We start from the raw sequence: 17,182 nt of genomic DNA on the forward strand, positions 1-17,182 counted from the left end.
CCAATTTAAAGCATGGGTTCTCTATTTTAATATGAGTTTTGAACATAAAAATCTGGTGGATTGAGTTCACAAACGTGTCATGCAGTGTATTGAACATGTGTAGCTTTCGTTTAGCCTCAAAATGACACAAGGAAATACATATAGTAGTGTAAATGTTTGTAATATGAATATGAGTGAGTGGTGGTGGCGTAGTGGGCTAAAGCACATAACTGTTATTCAGAAGGTTGCTGGTTCAATCCCCACATCCAACACCATTGTGTCCTTGAGCAAGGCACTTAACTCCAGGTTGCTCCGGGGGGGATTGTCCCTGTAATAAGTGCACTGTAAGTCGCTTTGGATAAATGCATAAATGTAATATTCTAATTCTATTAAACTCAATGAATGTTTGAACTCGAGGCATAAAACCAACTGTAAAACACTCCGAATATTATTTTTATATTGTTTTTGGGAGTAAATGTTCAGTACTTTGAACATAGAACTATCTATATCTGATTGCACATTTTATTATAGATAGATAGGGGAAAGTCCCTAGCCCTCACCCTTTGATCCAATGGGTCCCAGATGTGCTCAGTGGGATTGAGATCATGGCTCTTCGCTGGCCATGGCAGAACACTGGCATTCCTGTCTTGCAGGAAATCATGCACAGAACGAGCAGTATGGCTGGTGGCATTGTCATGCTGGAGGTTCAGGATGAGGATGAGCCTGCAGGAAAGGTACAACATGAGGAAGGAGGATGTCTTCCCAGTAATGTACAGCACTGAGATAGCCTGCAATGACAACAAGCTCAGTCCGATGATGCTGTGACCCAACGCCCCAGACCATGACGGACCCTCCACCTATTTGAAATCAAGTAAGAAGTTGAAGTCATACTTTGCCTTCTGATATCTGGTCTATACACACATGTTGCATAAGTCCACACAAGGTTTGGCTTAAATGAGACTAATGGGCCTAAGGTGCCTGCTTTGAGTATTTGACACTTCTTTTGGGCTATTGCTTAGACTCCTTCATTGCTGTCTGCAGCTATATTTAGAATTCCTTCTCTTTTGGCTGGGAGTCTATGGCAGCCCCTAGCACCATCTAGTATAAAGTTATGGCATTTGGGGTTAAAGTCATCTATAAATGTAAGTGCCATGTGCAAAGTGTGTGTTAAACTGCTGGTCAGCCAATTTAGATGGAGATCAAAATTGATGGTGAATGGTAAGTTGCAAATATACATTTTGTTATCAACAAAAATATTGAGATCCAACATTATACAAATATGCCTTTATGGCATTAAATGCATATCAAATGCGAACAAGAGCATAGATGGGTATAATTTTAACCAGCTGTATAGGGTATGATTTTTGATGAACACTTTGTTTGTCTTTGTGTGTGTTATATCTCCCTAAGTGACACATCAAAAAATTGCAAGTGGTTATATGTCGTGTGGAGGGACAATAGAAAAAATATTAGAGGATTAGGACTAAAACTGAAGGCGAGGATGACAGTTCAGCAAACAATTCTGCCATATCCAGTGTGAGTCATAAATAAAAGTTAACAGCTTCTTTAGAGCCTGATCTGAGAGAGGAAAAACACATCAGCAGAACTGAGTAGGCAAGACAAAGAACAGCCAGTCAGATATGTCTGGTTCAGATGGACAGAAGGATTTTCCCAAACCAGAGAAAAGGGAGGTATCTAGTGTTGGTCACAAAGAAGCTACAGGAGATGAACCATTATTGTCTGTCTTAAGAGAGCATATTACAGTATCAGAAAGTGATAAAGAAACACTGAGTTCTCAAGACACAGAACAGCCATCCAGATATTTGATGTCTAGGACAGGAAGGTTTGGAATAGAAACATGGGGAATCACTAGAAAGTGAATCATCCACTTCTGAAGGTTCAGACAAGGCAGCCAACAACAAAACTGTGTCAGATACAATAATAAAAATAAAAAAAACAGCGAAAAGCAAATATAGACAATTCCTTCAACCTTCAGAACTTTTATCAGCGCTAAAGACTGGAAGAAAATTGCACAACAATAAAGTTTGAAAGCCATGGACCAACATATTTACCAACAATTCAGAAAGAAAAACCCTTGCTGTGCACTTAATTTCACGCACCAGCATGTACGTTCCATAGCCAGCAGGAAGAGACATTTGCCCTATCTAAAGGTAAATGCAGTCTGTACATCCTCAACTTCAATGCACAGTACTCCTTCACAATGCTGCAAAAGCCCAATCCACTTTCCTGTAGCATCACATTGACTGTCAGGCGTGTTGAATCAATCAGTCATCTTAAAGCAGAGACACGGTTTAGGCCAGCAAGCAACATAAGAAAGAAAAATAGCTAGACGTGTTTCTCATGGTGTTAGCCGGATATATTATAAAAGATTAAGCACAACACCTGTTCAAGAATTGATCTCAAGAAATGTCACACATAGCTTGAACAAAAACATACTCAAGGTAATTGCTGCTTAAGTAAGAAAAAGCATGCAGATACATGAAAATGTACTTATGGAAATGCATTCAACTCAGCGTATCCTTAAACAGAGTTACAGCAACTTTTATAGCATACCTGGGTACATACAGCATTTGCAGGTGAACCCCTTTGGAGCACAACTATACAGAGAATTAGGCATTAGCATCTTGGTGCATCACCTAAGAAGAAAAGCACCTGTGTCATTATATCTAGATGCAACAGGAGGTGTTGTCTCAAAGATACCAGATCAAAACCAAAGAGTGTTTTATTATGGACTTACCTTGCCTGGACAAGGTAGAGATGCTCCACCTCAACCTGTCTGTGAGATACTGAGTAATGAGCACAGTATTCCCCCACTTTCTTTTTGGCACAAGTGGGGGACTTATGGTGCTTTTCCATTGCACAGTACAACTCGACTCAACTCATATTGGTCGAGGTTCCAAGCGAGCCGAGCCGATACTAAAAGTGACGCCAAAACACTGCAGATCACTGATTGAACAGAGAGGATCGTCACTACCAGCGTCACTGGATTTCCGACACGGGACATCAACCTGCTAGTTTTAAAGTTAGCAACAGCGATAACAGTATCATTTGTTCACGTGACTTTCGAATTGTAAAAAGAAATGGCTGTGTGCAAAACCACGCCATGGTCAATAATGAGGTGCAAACGTTCCTCTCATTAGCAACGAGCGAAACGAAAAAGTCTTTCAGGAAGTGTCTCAGCTGTTGCCCGCACACGGCTACCACCGGACTTACCAACAGTATAGGTAAAAGTAAAACAACATTTAAAAGTGACTACAGAACCATCAAGGAAAAGTGGAAGTGGTTCGACCAAATGGACGCTATCTAGACCGCCGAGCAATGGGAGGGAGAGTGCCTGGGACTCAGCCACGGAGCCCTGGAGTCCACGATGGAGGATGGTACGTTAACTCTATACTTGAAAGCTTCACTTTATTAAGTTGCCCAACTACTGGAAAGCTTCTAAAACAACCAGGCCAATTTAACTGTTACACTTGTGCAAAACCACCATGCAACAACTGCTTTATGCAGCACAATGAGCCAGTAGCTAACAGCTAGCGGTCGTGTTATTGTTTATTGTTTTGTGTCGCGTTTAAGATGATGTCACGGCAGCGGTACATATATACTGAAATGATAATGCTGAATTATTATTTAAAAACAATTTGTTTGCATTAAACACAATTTTGCAGAGATTACAGAATGCAACTCAACAGACTTGGAAAACATGAATAGACTGCGATAAAATGGAAGCCAGGGACAATCCAGCCCACAATCCAAAAGGATGGCACCAGATGTGGGGTCTTTGTCATGGAGGTAATATAAAACATGTAAAGTTTCTCGCTACAGTCCTTTAAGATTTCTATGTACTATAAATGCCCTTTTTACACTGCAGCCCTTTTTCACTATTAAAAAATTGTTCTTTTAATAAATTATCAGTAGCCTGACATGCCAACCTCTAGCTCAAACAGTAACCATAAGGTTGCTGGTTCAAAGTTGCATAATGAGTGAGCTATGAGCCATACACGTTCTGGTCTTGAGCTACACAAATAACCTATGTTTGCTTCAATAGGACTGTTCATCCAGTAAATGTACAATAACTGGTGTTAGATAAAAGCATCTGCTTTTGATTACTTGAAAAAAACGTAAATGTAAATTAGCTCTTGGCATCGCATGTAAAACATTGTGATAATATTTTGATGCTTTTTAAAGTACAATTGTAGTTTTGGAATTCTTAGATAATTATTTTGGTTTACCTGTGTGCTATATTCTCTCTTTGCATGTATTAACTATTGTTGTCTATGTGTTTTGTTTGATTCAGATTCAGTGTGAAAGCTGTGAACACTGGTTTCATGACTGTTGCCTGAAATCATATAGTGTTCCTGACAAACAATCTACATGGTGTTGTGTCCTGTGTATTACAATAGTAAATAAAACATAGAACAGGACAACAGGGGAAAAAATAAAAAGGTGCTAATTATTAAAAATTATTAAAGTACATTTTTTATCTCCTAAAGTATATTTACTGGAGTTTTGGTTTATTATTATGTTTTTTTCTATTTAACAACTTTGTTGTAATGTCATAATGTCAAAAGGTTCAACTATTTAATTCATTTATAGGGATAATAAAATTGATATGAAAAAAAAATCCTTTTTTTAAAATTCAGCTTTGTGCTGGGCAAAGAAAACCTATTCATGCATGTCCAAGTTGGTTTGGCTTGAAAATGTGATTAAACTTGTTAACAGTGGCACGCATATTTTCCAAGTCCTTTTTTTTTCTCCTCCCCTTTTCTCCCCAATTTGGAATGCCCAATTCCCAATGCGCTCTCTAAGTCCCCGTGGTGTCGTAGTGACTCGCCTCAATGCAGGTGGCAGAGGAAGAATCTCGGTTGCCTCCACTTCTGAGACCGTCAATCTGCATCTCTTATCACGTGGCTTGTTGAGCGCGTTACGAGACGTAGTGCGTGTGGAGGCCCACGCTATTCTCTGAGGCATCCACACACAACTCATCATGTGCCCCACCGAGAGCGAGAACCAAACATTATAGTGACCACGAGGAGGTTACCTCATGTGACTCTACCCTCCCTAGCAACCGGGCCAATATGGTTGCTTAGGAGACCTGGATGGAGTCACTCAGCATGCCCTGGATTCAAACTTGTGACTCCAGGGGTGGTAGTCAGCATCGATACCCAGGCCCCCCTTTTCGAGTCCTTTTTTAGGCTTTCAAGTGAGCCTCTTTAAGCTGTCATTGTATTTATAAAATGTATTGGGATATTGTTCTTTTATGTTCCACATAAGAAAGTAAGTCATAGAGGTTTGAGTAAATAATGGCAGAATTAAAATTTTTGAACTATTCCTTTTATGATTATACAGTAGAAAACCCAAAAGCCTGATCTGAAGAACAGGTTTGGAACAAGGAACATGGGGCTGATATAAATCTTTTTTAATTTTTAGCTAAACTATCAGCCAGAATCAGAATCGGAGCCAGAATCATTAAATTCCTTCTGGTCTCCATCCCTCGTTAACAGCAGCAGGAGAGCGAGATATCTTCCACATAAACAGTTATGTGGAGTATGTACCTAATGAAGTGTTTACATATATTTTTATAAACGTATGAATCTTCTGTTCGAAGTGATAACAGTACACCAACATGTAAAAATAACTGACATGTGACACTAACAAACATGTCTTGCACAGACAAATAGGTCTCATATGACGTGACTTACGGTTTGCTGTGTGTGCTGGGTTTGTTAGTGAGATAGAGAGAGGCTAATGAGAATGCGTTTAACTGTGGCACTGTGCCTAATGAGTCAAGCCTAGATGTGCCACCGCGAGGGAAACGTGAGCAATAGGCTGCTGGGCAGTCAATTTTCCCGGTTCAACATAAATAGCTAAAACATTAAAATTGCATTAGTGTATTAGTGGTGCAATCAATGGTTTCAAATAGTTTTTGCTATCTTATTTCGAGAGAAAAAGTATATATTTATAGGTTAAGGATTTATAGGTTTCCCCTTCTGTCACTCACTCAATGTTTTCTCAATGTAGTGACAATAGGGGTCTCTCTTGAGAGCCTCGGTTACCTCTTATCTTTGAGAAAATGCCAATGAGAAATTTGCGAACAAAATTTGTATGCCCCTCCCCCGGACATATGGGTTTAAAAGGAGGGAAGCGTGCGTTTTTTTTCAGACAGATTTTTTCTTCGGAGCCGAGCGGCTGTGTTTCAGCGAGCTGAGTAAAACCCACTGCTTCTCACTGCGAGAACATGACCATGGCAACGTTGCAGTCGCAGCTTTCCTTCTGGGGGAAAGCTACTCTAGCCATACCCCGCATCACGCCTCCTACCCATAGGGACGGCGCGGCTGGCGCTGGAGGTGATTTTGACAATTTAGCGGGTGCGGTTTCGCCGGGTAAATCCCCGCACACCACCTGTTCTCCAGCATGCTCGTTTGCCCCTGTCCGGTTCCGAGATGAGACCGGCTCGCCTTACGCCAGTCTCTTTCAGAGCCCCCGTGCTGGATGAGTTTCATCACTGCATAGGTAGAGCGTCTTGGCAGACTCCGATGCTGAGGACTCGACTGGGCTAGCACCTTCGGGTGTGCCGGCCCAGCCTGAGGCCGACGGCGAGCTGTCTGCTATGCTTACCCGGACCGCCGCGAGTGTCGGGCTAGACTGGAACACTCCGTCCTCCCCTTAGAAGATTGGTTCCTGGGTTTGGGGCGCCACTCACAGCCACGCCCCCCTCGGTTCCTTTCTTCCCGGAGGTGCATGATGAGCTGACGAAGTCATGGAGGGCACCATTCATTGACCGAAACCAACTTTCTCACTCGTCCGCTCTCACCACCCTTGCCGGAGGGGCATTCCATGGGTACATGGAACTCCCCCAGGCATATAAGGCAGTTGCGGTGCACCTGTGCCCGCAAAACGCCACCACCTGGCTGAATCGACTGTCACTCCCCTCCAAGGCCTGTAGGTTGACATCGTCTCTGGCAACAGAGGCCTACAACGCCGCTGGACAGACCGCCTCTGCCCTGCATGCCATGGCCCTCCTGCAAGTCCACAAGGCCAAGGCATCAAAAGGTCTGCACCTGGGTATTCCTGATCCTGATGTGCTGCAGGAACTGCGCTCGGCGACCGACATCACCCTCTGGGCCACGAAGGTCACAGCGCATGCACTCGGACAGGCGATGGCCACTCTTTTTGTCCAAGAACGCCACCTGTGGCTGAATTTGGTCAAGATGCGGGACTTTGACAAGGCTCGCTTTCTCAACGCCCCCGATCTCCCAGAACGGCCTATTTGGTGACACCATTGAGGACTTTGCCCAGCAGTTCTCGGCGGTGAAGAAACAGACAGTGGCCATTCAACACATCTTGCCCCGCCGCAGCTCAAGATCCCGCATTCCGTCTGCTTGCCGAGGGCATCCCCCCTGCGGCGGTGAAACCCCAGGCAGCTCCGCCCCAGCCCAGGCCCAGCTCGCGGCCCCAGCGTAGCTGTACCAGGCAACTGTATACCCTAAAGTGGCACTTTTTCCCAAATTGTTCTTCCCAATCTGAAGACCCACAGAGGTGCGTGGTCGGGTCAGTGCTCTCTTTCCTGCAGGAGAAGCTGGAGGAGCGGCTGTCCCCCTCCAACTTGATTTATGTAGCCGCCATAGCCATTGGTAACCGAGGCTCTCAAGAGAGACCCCTAGTGTCACTACATCGACACAACGTCTCGTTCCCTCCATCAGGAAACGGAGGTTACGACAGTAACCGAGACGTTTGCTGTTGTTTATTTCAATTATTTTTACAGAAGTCTAATAGTTTCAGCTTTGGAAATTCACACCCACAGTCTGACTGTTTGATGTACAGTATATTGCATACAAAAATAGCAAGAACATGCCAAAATCTCAAGCTCCATTCTGATTGGCAGATTTTAACCAGACCACCTGGAAACAAAGTTGTGAATAAAAAGGTACAGGACTGCTACAACAGGTGCATTGTTCTGTATATATAGTGTGGAATATACCATTTTGGATTGGAGTCATCTTGGTAATTCTGGACATCGATTGAGACATTGTGACATTGAGATCACTTCTGAAACTCTAGAGTAGACACATGGAAGATTACTGAGGTCTTTTTCTCAGAAGAAACATCTGAGACACCCCTTGCTCTTGGAAATGACCTCTGTTCAAAGATCGAGGATGAGAAAATTGCATGCTTTTTTCTCTCCTGATTTTCTGCTCTGTTGTCAATAATGGGATCATTTCACCAAACAGAAGGAGGACGATCCATTTTCCAATTTCCATTCACATAAAGTATTGGCTTTGCACCAATCCTCTTCAAGAGTTTGCTTTCACAGTATGTGACATGACGCATGGCATGGGGGGCATGGTTATGTGTCTGTCTGTGGGAGAGGGAGAGCAGTAAGGCTTGTCACCTTAGTTGTAATTACTCTAACACCTGTCTCTCATTATGTAGTAATGGTGAATGGAGACCTGATAAGGCCCGCCAGAGTGTCAGAGTGGGAGGAAGAGGGACACAAGAGTGCGACATGACATGACATGGTCTAAGAGTGTGAAGAGTTTATCTAATTGAGAACCTGCTTGTGTGTATTGTGGCCACCAAGGTAACTTTTTATTTATATTTTTGTGATGCTGAAGAGTAATAAAAATACTTACATTGACTGTTTGCTGTCTCCTGACTCCTCCATTGGCCACAAACACAGAAACTATCAGACGCCATCTCAATGGATTTAATATTTTAATTTGTTGATTGAGATGAGATGTTGAATAGTGAGTGAATTAGTAAGTGAGTGATAAACTGACTGGTGAATCATGTTTTCCTCAAGCAAATGTCATTTTCGTAACAGTCTAATGCAAAAGGATTTCGATGCAGGAGTGAATACCCTAAACTATCATACTGTGTGTGTATTTTCTCCCATCATTTACTCACACTAAGGCCATCTCATACTCATAAGACTTTCTTTCTTCTGCAGAACTCAAACGAAGATATTTGAAGGATAAGATGATATCTATTTGTCCATACAATGCAAGCCAATGGGGTCCAACACTTTAAAGCTCTAGAAAAGATATATAGGCAGCATAAAGAGAATCCATACAACTTTGAAGAAGTATGAAGTGGGCAGCTGTGGCTCAGGTGGTAGAGCGGGTTGGCCACTATTCGCAGTGTTGGTGGTTCAATTCCTGGCCCACATGACTCCACATGCCGAAGTGTCCTTGTGCAAGATACTAAACCCCAAGTTGCTCCCAATGGCATGGCAGCTCTGCCGTCATTGGTGTGTGAAAGGGTGAATGAGATGCAGTGTAAAGCGCTTTGAATACCGCTAAGGTTAAAAAGGTACTATATAAGTGCAGACCATTTACCATTTATGATCGATTTTTGGGGGTGAGAAACAGACCAAAATGTAAGTCCATTTTCACTATAAATCTTGACATTTGCAGTTTGCACTATCATGAGACAAGTTCGATTACACTTCATCGCACTTCACGCAAGAGAAAACGTTGCTGAGGTTGTTTCTCACCCAAAGCGATCATATCACTTCAGAAGACATGGAATAAACTATTAGAGCCGTATGGATGACCTTCATGCTGCTTTCATGTCCTTTTTGGAGCTTGAAAATGTTGGATCCCAGTTACTTGCATTGTATGGGCCATTAAAATGTCTTTGTGATACATAGAAGAAAAGAAGTTATAAAAGTTTAAGATGGCATAAGGGTGAGTAAATGATAATTTTGAGGGGAACGATTCCTTTAATATTGAGCAATGTTTTGTAAATTATCAACTAACCATTTAGTACAATTTTGCAACCCAATGCTGCAGTATACAATCAGATGAAAAAATAAATGATAATAAAATTAAATAAAATTATGAAGCCGCTGTCGCTTTATTAAGATTTGACAGATGAGCTTGCACCTTGATCGGACGTGATTATGGAATAATGTCACGTTAGTTCTGATAAGACTTTCCATTGTTATGGAAGATGCCATCTGAACAGGAAAATTCAAGAGTCCTCAAACGCTGAGGGTAATTGCAGTTAATGATCCCAAACACAGACTGTGGATATAGCCAATGTGCATGTGGCCTAAGATGGTGGGTTTGCCTCTGCAGCTACAGTAATTGAATTCAGAATAAGGAGACGACTGTCAATTATGCTCAGTCTCAGGCAGCTTTTTTAGGTTAGCACATCTTTAAACAGAAGAAAAGACCATGAATCATGCACATCAGACAAGACTGAGCAGGTGGACTGGAAGATCTGAAGAGGACTGAAAGAATGAGATGCAGATTAGAGTTTTAAGCATAAGAAAATGGGAATCGGGAGGTAAGCATTGTGAACGCATGGACTGGGCATGTTCTTAGACATGAAAGCTTTAATTTGTATTCATTTGGGTGCAGTTAAGAAGCCTCGGCGATCCCTTACCAGCAAAACGGTGTACAAAGCATTGAGTTCTTTCTAACACAGAAATTCCCCAACTAGAGGTCTCATCAGCAGGTCAACTCAACCATTAACGGAGTGTCACCATTGGCTCATATCACACTGAGCTAGTGATTAATGTCAGAGATCTATAACTAAGCTTGCACCCTTCCACATACTCACTCAGTTCACCTCCGTAGAATAATTGGACAAAATGTCTGTCATTGGGAGCTCTTCTTTGATTTGTTCATATTCAACAGCTAGTAATTGTACTAAGTGTGATAACTGGGAGAAAGCTGCTGTTATGGAATGCTGTGGCCTCAATTGATGATGTTTGTCATGACATTATTTGGTACTGACACTGGCGGCGCATAATTGGAAACATAAAATATATGTAAACTGCTAGATTGATTTGAATACTTTAGCATTGGTGCACTCTAAAGAAATAAAGCAGGAGAAATGCATCAAGAATGTGCCACCTTAAAGCAACAGTTTAAAAAAAAAAATTAAATCTTTCAAAATAATTTTCTTATTCAGTATTTTTGTCTTGTTTTCAAGTAAGAATATGTACACATACAATATATATTTACTTAATAAGCAAAATAAAGTAATATATTAATTTTTCTCACTTTTCTCACCCTATTGGAAAACTGTACAGTAAAATCATTAAAAATATATATTTTCTTAAAATTATAGTTCACCCAAAAGTATTTTTGCCTTGTTTTCTAGTAAAAACATCTAAATAGTATATATATATATATATATATATATATATATATATATATATATATATATCTAAAAAAAAAAAAAAAAATTATATACATATATATATATATATATATTTATTTACTTTTTATTATTATTATAATTTTTTTAACTTAATCCAGTTTCCTTGACTTTGTTCTCATATGGTTTCTGAAAACACAAAAGAATGGGACAATTTTCTTGACATTTATTTAGGTTTATTTCACTTTGTTATGCTTGTTGTGTTCCTAGTCATAAATGACCGGCCATTGGAAATGGAATATTTGCAGGGAATATTAATGACTAATGTCTTTGAAGTCCATCCTGGATTAACTGCACAAGGTCACATAGATGCATTGTCCTTTGTTAGTTGGATGATGAAGGCTGTTGTTGGCAATTAATTGATAGTCTGTGTATTCCATTTTAAGAGTGTAGTCCAATTATGAGCGTAATTAAGGAGCTACACCCCCTTGCACTCCACAAGTGACTGCCTACTGAGGTGGAACAATTCTGAGACCATCTCCTAATTTGCTGTTCTGGGAATTGTTCCTCTTGTCATCTAGGTGACAGCATGAACGCTCAAAAGACCACATTAGCTTACCAGAGCATTTGTGCTGTCTTCTGGGTTTTCTGATTTCACCTAGAAAGAAGCATGTGTAATAAATGGATGCAACTGTGTGCAATTTGAAGTCAACCTCTAGAAGATCAGTTACTCCAACACATATTACCAGATGTATCTATTACCCTAAAGAGGCACAATACCCGTGCTTCATTTCCATTGCTTGATTCTGACATTACAAGTTTTACCACTATTGTTAGTGCTCAGATTTAGGGCAAGGGATGTTTCGAAACCCATAACCCAAAGTATTAACGTTTAGGATGCCCTGCACCTGCACTCCTTGTGAAGGAGATCCTATATTAGTTTGTTATGCTTTCGCAGTAGTAACTATGGTAATTTGGCTGAAACTATGGTTACCATGGTAACTTTAGTATTAGAAGCTGACTCAAGTTTTACAGTTAGGAATAAACAGAATGGAGAAAGAGAAAATAAAAGTGAGAGAAACAGTTAGGGCAAAAGAACAACAACGTGTGAAATATGTGGGTGAGCACGTTTCTTCATCCATAATGCCTACAAGATCTATTTTTTTCACACTGATGACAGCAAATGTGTTTGGGAGGCGTGTCTAAGAGACCCCATTTATCTTTATCATAACAAGACAACAGTAAATAAAACCAGTGATCAACAAATGAGAGTGAATCATTCAGAATCTCAATTCCATACAGTATACTTTACATATAAATGTTCCGATTAGAACCAAAAATGATTCTACAACATGATGTCATAAGAAAACCTTTTAAAGTTCCACAAAACATTTTGTTTTCTAGTAGTAATTCAAAAAAACATCTATTTTCTGGTGCTTTAAAGAACACAGAAACCAATACACTGATCTGAATAACCTTGTCCAAATTATTAAAATGTTATTATCTAAATTATTATCATGTATTATTATTCCAACCAGACTACATAACGATATGGAACAGATTCATGAAAATGTGGGAGGCATAAAAAGGTTAGCAAGGATTTTAATCAACCTTCTCAATACTACCAGACCTAAACTTAAAGCCATTATAACTCTCTCTGTCTCCCTCTCTCTCTTGCTCTCTTGAAGTCACACGTATATTAAAGAGCAAAAAGGCCTATCAGCTTTAATGAGATATCAAAGCCTCTTATAAAGGTGAGAAACCTTTTCATATTTTTAAGAATAAAAAAAATGACTTTATAATTCCATGCTAGTTTCCTCTAATGGCTCCTACACGCTACACGACTTTCAAAGACGTCAGATCGTGGTACTGTTCATTACACAACTGTCTGTCTTGTCACTGAAGTCGTAGCGTTTTGAAATTACACAATTAATCCACAACAGGGGTGAACACATTACAAGACATTTTACTATTGACGAATCCCCGATGCCAGTCAAAACATATTTAACATTGCACAATTTGGAATCGCAGACAGGTCCAGATATTTAATATTCTAGATATCTCGCTGACATCTGCGACACGTCAGCGATTCTCTCAGATCGTGTCTTTGATAGTTCATATATTGCAATCTTCAATCACGGGAGCGAGCTCCGATTTGCCTGCGATTTCAGGCTTTTGTCGACGATCTATACAAAACGGTCGGCGAGTGAAAATCGGGCTTAAAATTGTGTAGTGTAAACTCGGCATAAGTCATTTCAGCTGGAACTGAATGTAATGTTTTTTGAGAAATGTAACGTTCAACTTGTGAACTGGACAATTAGTCCTACATTCAGCAATTCCAGTTGTCTGGCTCTGCAATTAGCGAATTGTAAGATTCTGAAATAAAAAAATTAAAATAAAATTCTGATAATAAAAACTTGATTCACAGTTTTTTCAGGACTAGTCCACACTAATATGTTTTCGTCAGTAAACACATCTGTTTCTCTCCGTTTTGGCCTTCCGTCCACACTGAGGCTGCGTTTTTATCCGCGAAAACACAGCTTTTTGAAAACGCACTCCAAAGTGGAAACATTTGAAAACGCCGTTTTCGCGTTGTAGTGTGGACTGTGAAAACGGATGCTTTGGAAAACGATGATTCATTTTTAGTCATGTGATCTATCCAACCAGAAAATCAAGATGGTGGCCTGTGTTATAGTGGCGCTGTTGTGCCTGATACGCACTTTGATAGCGCTGTTAAAAAATAAATGTTACTTTGTACAACCTTCACATTGCATTCCTTCAAAGGCGAAGGGAAGTTTACTCGGAATTGGTGTCTGGTGACGGAAAACGAGGACAATTGCGTTTCAGACCGTATGTGCAGTGGGGATTTTCCGCATGCACAGTGACACGATTTAAGTTTTTTCATACGTTTCAGTGTGGACGAGCAACTTTTGGAAAACGCTTGAAAACGTTAGTGTGGACGGAGAGTGTTTTGAAACAAAAAAGCCATTTTCAAATGTATCCGGATTAATGTAGATGTAGCCTCAGCATCTGTACAGGAACGGCAATTTTTTTTAGATGCTGTGTTAAGTTAATAAGAAGCGTTTTCTGCACAAGGACACATTCCGTGCAGAACTAATTAACAGGGTTTTAATGTAGCATTTGTGCATTCTTTGTCCATTCAAGTTTTTGTGTTATTTCTGCACTACTAGCATAACCAAACATATGCAAAAATAATGACACGTTTTCAACACTGTCTCCATACACACACATCATACACAAATGATGGCAGATCTGCCATACAAGGCGCTAGTCTGCCATTGGGAGCAACTTGGGATTCAGTGTCTTGCCCAAGGACACTTCGGCATGTGGAGTCATGTGGGCCGGGAATCGAACCGGCAACCTGCGATTAGTGCCCAACCCGCTCTACCACCTGAGCCACAGCCGACTGTGTGTGTGTGTGCGTGCGTGCGTGTGTGTGTGTGTGTTTTAATTACTCAGAGAGGTGCTAAACAGACACCCAGTTGTGATGTGGAAGTGAAATTGTGAGATGGTGGTGTACAAGAACATGGAGCGCTATAGATTAACACAAGTCAGATCCACTGAGACGATTACATAACATCCAAAATGCTTTCCTCAATAAAATGAATGTTTTATTAAGGCTAATTGTAGGTTCGGGTTGTTTATTTCAGTTGTACATTTGAAACTCTTCCCTTGCCACTGGTGCAAATGTCTGTTGTTCTGTGAAATAATCACACAGTATAACGAGACACATACTGAGAGAAAGAAGTGGAATTATAATATCAGTGAATTAAAAAAAGTTAAAATTACTACTCTTTCTTTCTTTCTTTCTTTCTTTCTTTCTTTCTTTCTTTCTTTCTTTCTTTCTTTCTTTCTTTCTTTCTTTCATAATTCCATTTATTTTCTTATTTTGAAGTTCTTTGTCAGTTTCGTTCTGTACCAAAACATTCACCATGGTATTACCAAAACATTACCATGGTAACCATAGTTTCAGCCATAATAGTTACTACAGTCATGGTTACAACTGTATTTGAATAAATTAATATGGGATCTCCTTTCATTTAGCAATTTTGCCCAATGTCTTTTTTATTACAAGTTACCACTATTTTACTATAGTAAAAAATAAATTAAAAAAAATCACAGTATATTAACTATCAGGGACTAAAAACGAAATGTTTTTCATTTCGGTTCATTCTGAGCAGAAGCAGTATTTTTTGTTCCGGTTCCGGCGTTCCGTTGCCTCCTTTCAAATTGGTAACCGGTTAGAACGAAAGTAAAAAATGGCTAATAACATTCTGTTTCTTTTTTTTAATGACAATTTGTGCTAAGTGTTGGTGATATACCAGTTGCAGTGTTGCCAGATCTGGGGTCTGGTCTGGGAAAATAAGATCAAAATAAGGGACTTGCCTTACCCATAATAAGTGAAAATAAGCTTTTTTGTTTTTTCCTCCTTGTGGGGGAATTATAAGCATAGAAATAATAACAAGCATAGTTTACAGTAGCATCTATAAAATAATGTCTTTTCAATAAATGTATTCTTTCTTAATATTAAATATATCACAAAAATAATGTGCCAAGTTTTCACCCTGGAACAATTGAAAGGGACATTGTTCCAATTTTGATTACGTTTGGCAAACTTTCTGTACGTTTTCAGTTTTCGTTCCTTGATCCGTTTTTAGTCCCAGTTAACTATGTGCAATATGGGTCCAATTCTAGGTCACAAATACGCAATTTTCTGACTATGAGCATGTTATCTGCTTTATACAAAAGGTCAGATTTTCCTTGCATCATAAGATTATACATTTTAATATTTTATTGTAAAAGACAAACACATACAGGGCAAACACATACCCCGGAGAGGAGGGGGGGAATGCCGGGGGCTCCCGAAGATGACAGTTCGAGAGAGTGAGAATTACAGGCAGCTGCCCTGTATGTTTAAATAAATACTATTTATACTGTAAATCTGGGGTTCGGGGTGGCATGCCTTGCGCCCTGTCTGCCGACGGGTCATCTCCGCCTTCCTCGACCTGGGAGGAGACAGGAGAAAACAAAAAAACAGGAGATGACACGGAGTGACAGGGCGAGAGAGAGGAGAGAGAGAAAAAGAAGCTCACTCACTGTTCTCTGATGCGCCATCGCGCGGTCCTCGATCACTCCTCCACCCTATCAGGCGGACAACAGCCGCTCCTCCATGGGTGGTCAGGCTACTCCATCCCCTGGCGGATGGCAGCGGCGCTCCTTTGGGTGGACGTGGAGTGGTGGTGGCGTAGTGGGCTAAAGCACATAACTGTTAATCAGAAGGTCGCTGGTTCGATCCCCACAGCCACCAGCATTGTGTCCTTGAGCAATCCACTTAACTCCAGGTTGCTCCGTGGGGATTGGCCCTGTAATAAGGGCTCTGTAAGTCGCTTTGGATAAAAGCGTCTGCCAAATGCATAAATGTAAATGGACGGCAGTGTCGTGGACTCTACGACGGGCATCATCCTCCTTCCCGGGTTTCGGCACCAGTGTAAGGGGCAAGCAGGAGGTGAGAACCGGCTTAACAATATAAATAATATTTAATTAAATAAAAAGACAAACACACACATACAGGACAGCAGCCTGTAATTCTCTCTCTCTCGAACTGTCGTCCTCGGCTGCCTTTAACCCTTGTGCGCCCCCATCAGGCCTATTGGGGACCGAGCGTGCACTGTTCCAGCCCGGCCCCGCCCTCCTCCGCTCTTCAAGGTTCAATTTGTTTACATTAGTAAATGCATTACGTATCATGAACTAACAATAATAAATTGATCTTGGTTAATGTTAATTAATGAAAATACAATTGAACATTTTTAGTTTATGTTAGTTATATTGCATTTACTTATGTTAACATATAAAACGTTTAGGAGTACATTTTGAAATTCATGTTAACCAACACTAATAAATGCTGTGAAAGTATTGTTTATCGTTAGTTCATGTTAGCTAATGAAATTAACTAATGTTAACAAGTACAACCTTAAAGTTTTACTGTATCGTTTTATTTTTTTTAACTAAAAATAACTTGAAAATAGAAGCATTTTCACAGTGGTCTCAGACT

General features: G+C 40.4%; 1 long non-coding RNA gene across 1 annotated transcript in view; it reads right to left on the reverse strand.

Annotated features, from left to right (window-relative positions):
• Positions 1 to 225: 225 nt before the first annotated feature.
• LOC127644543 (uncharacterized) overlaps positions 226 to 17,182 on the reverse strand; it is a 43,070-nt gene continuing 26,113 nt past the window's right edge. Inside the window, exons 3-4 of the long non-coding RNA XR_007970672.1 lie at positions 540 to 702; positions 226 to 307 (exon numbers count right to left, since the gene is read on the reverse strand). This is a non-coding gene — a long non-coding RNA (uncharacterized LOC127644543). The remainder of the gene's footprint in view (positions 308 to 539; positions 703 to 17,182) is intronic.

The sequence above is a fragment of the Xyrauchen texanus genome, chromosome 6 (assembly GCF_025860055.1).
Source record: "Xyrauchen texanus isolate HMW12.3.18 chromosome 6, RBS_HiC_50CHRs, whole genome shotgun sequence".
Taxonomy (NCBI): Eukaryota; Metazoa; Chordata; class Actinopteri; order Cypriniformes; family Catostomidae; genus Xyrauchen; species Xyrauchen texanus.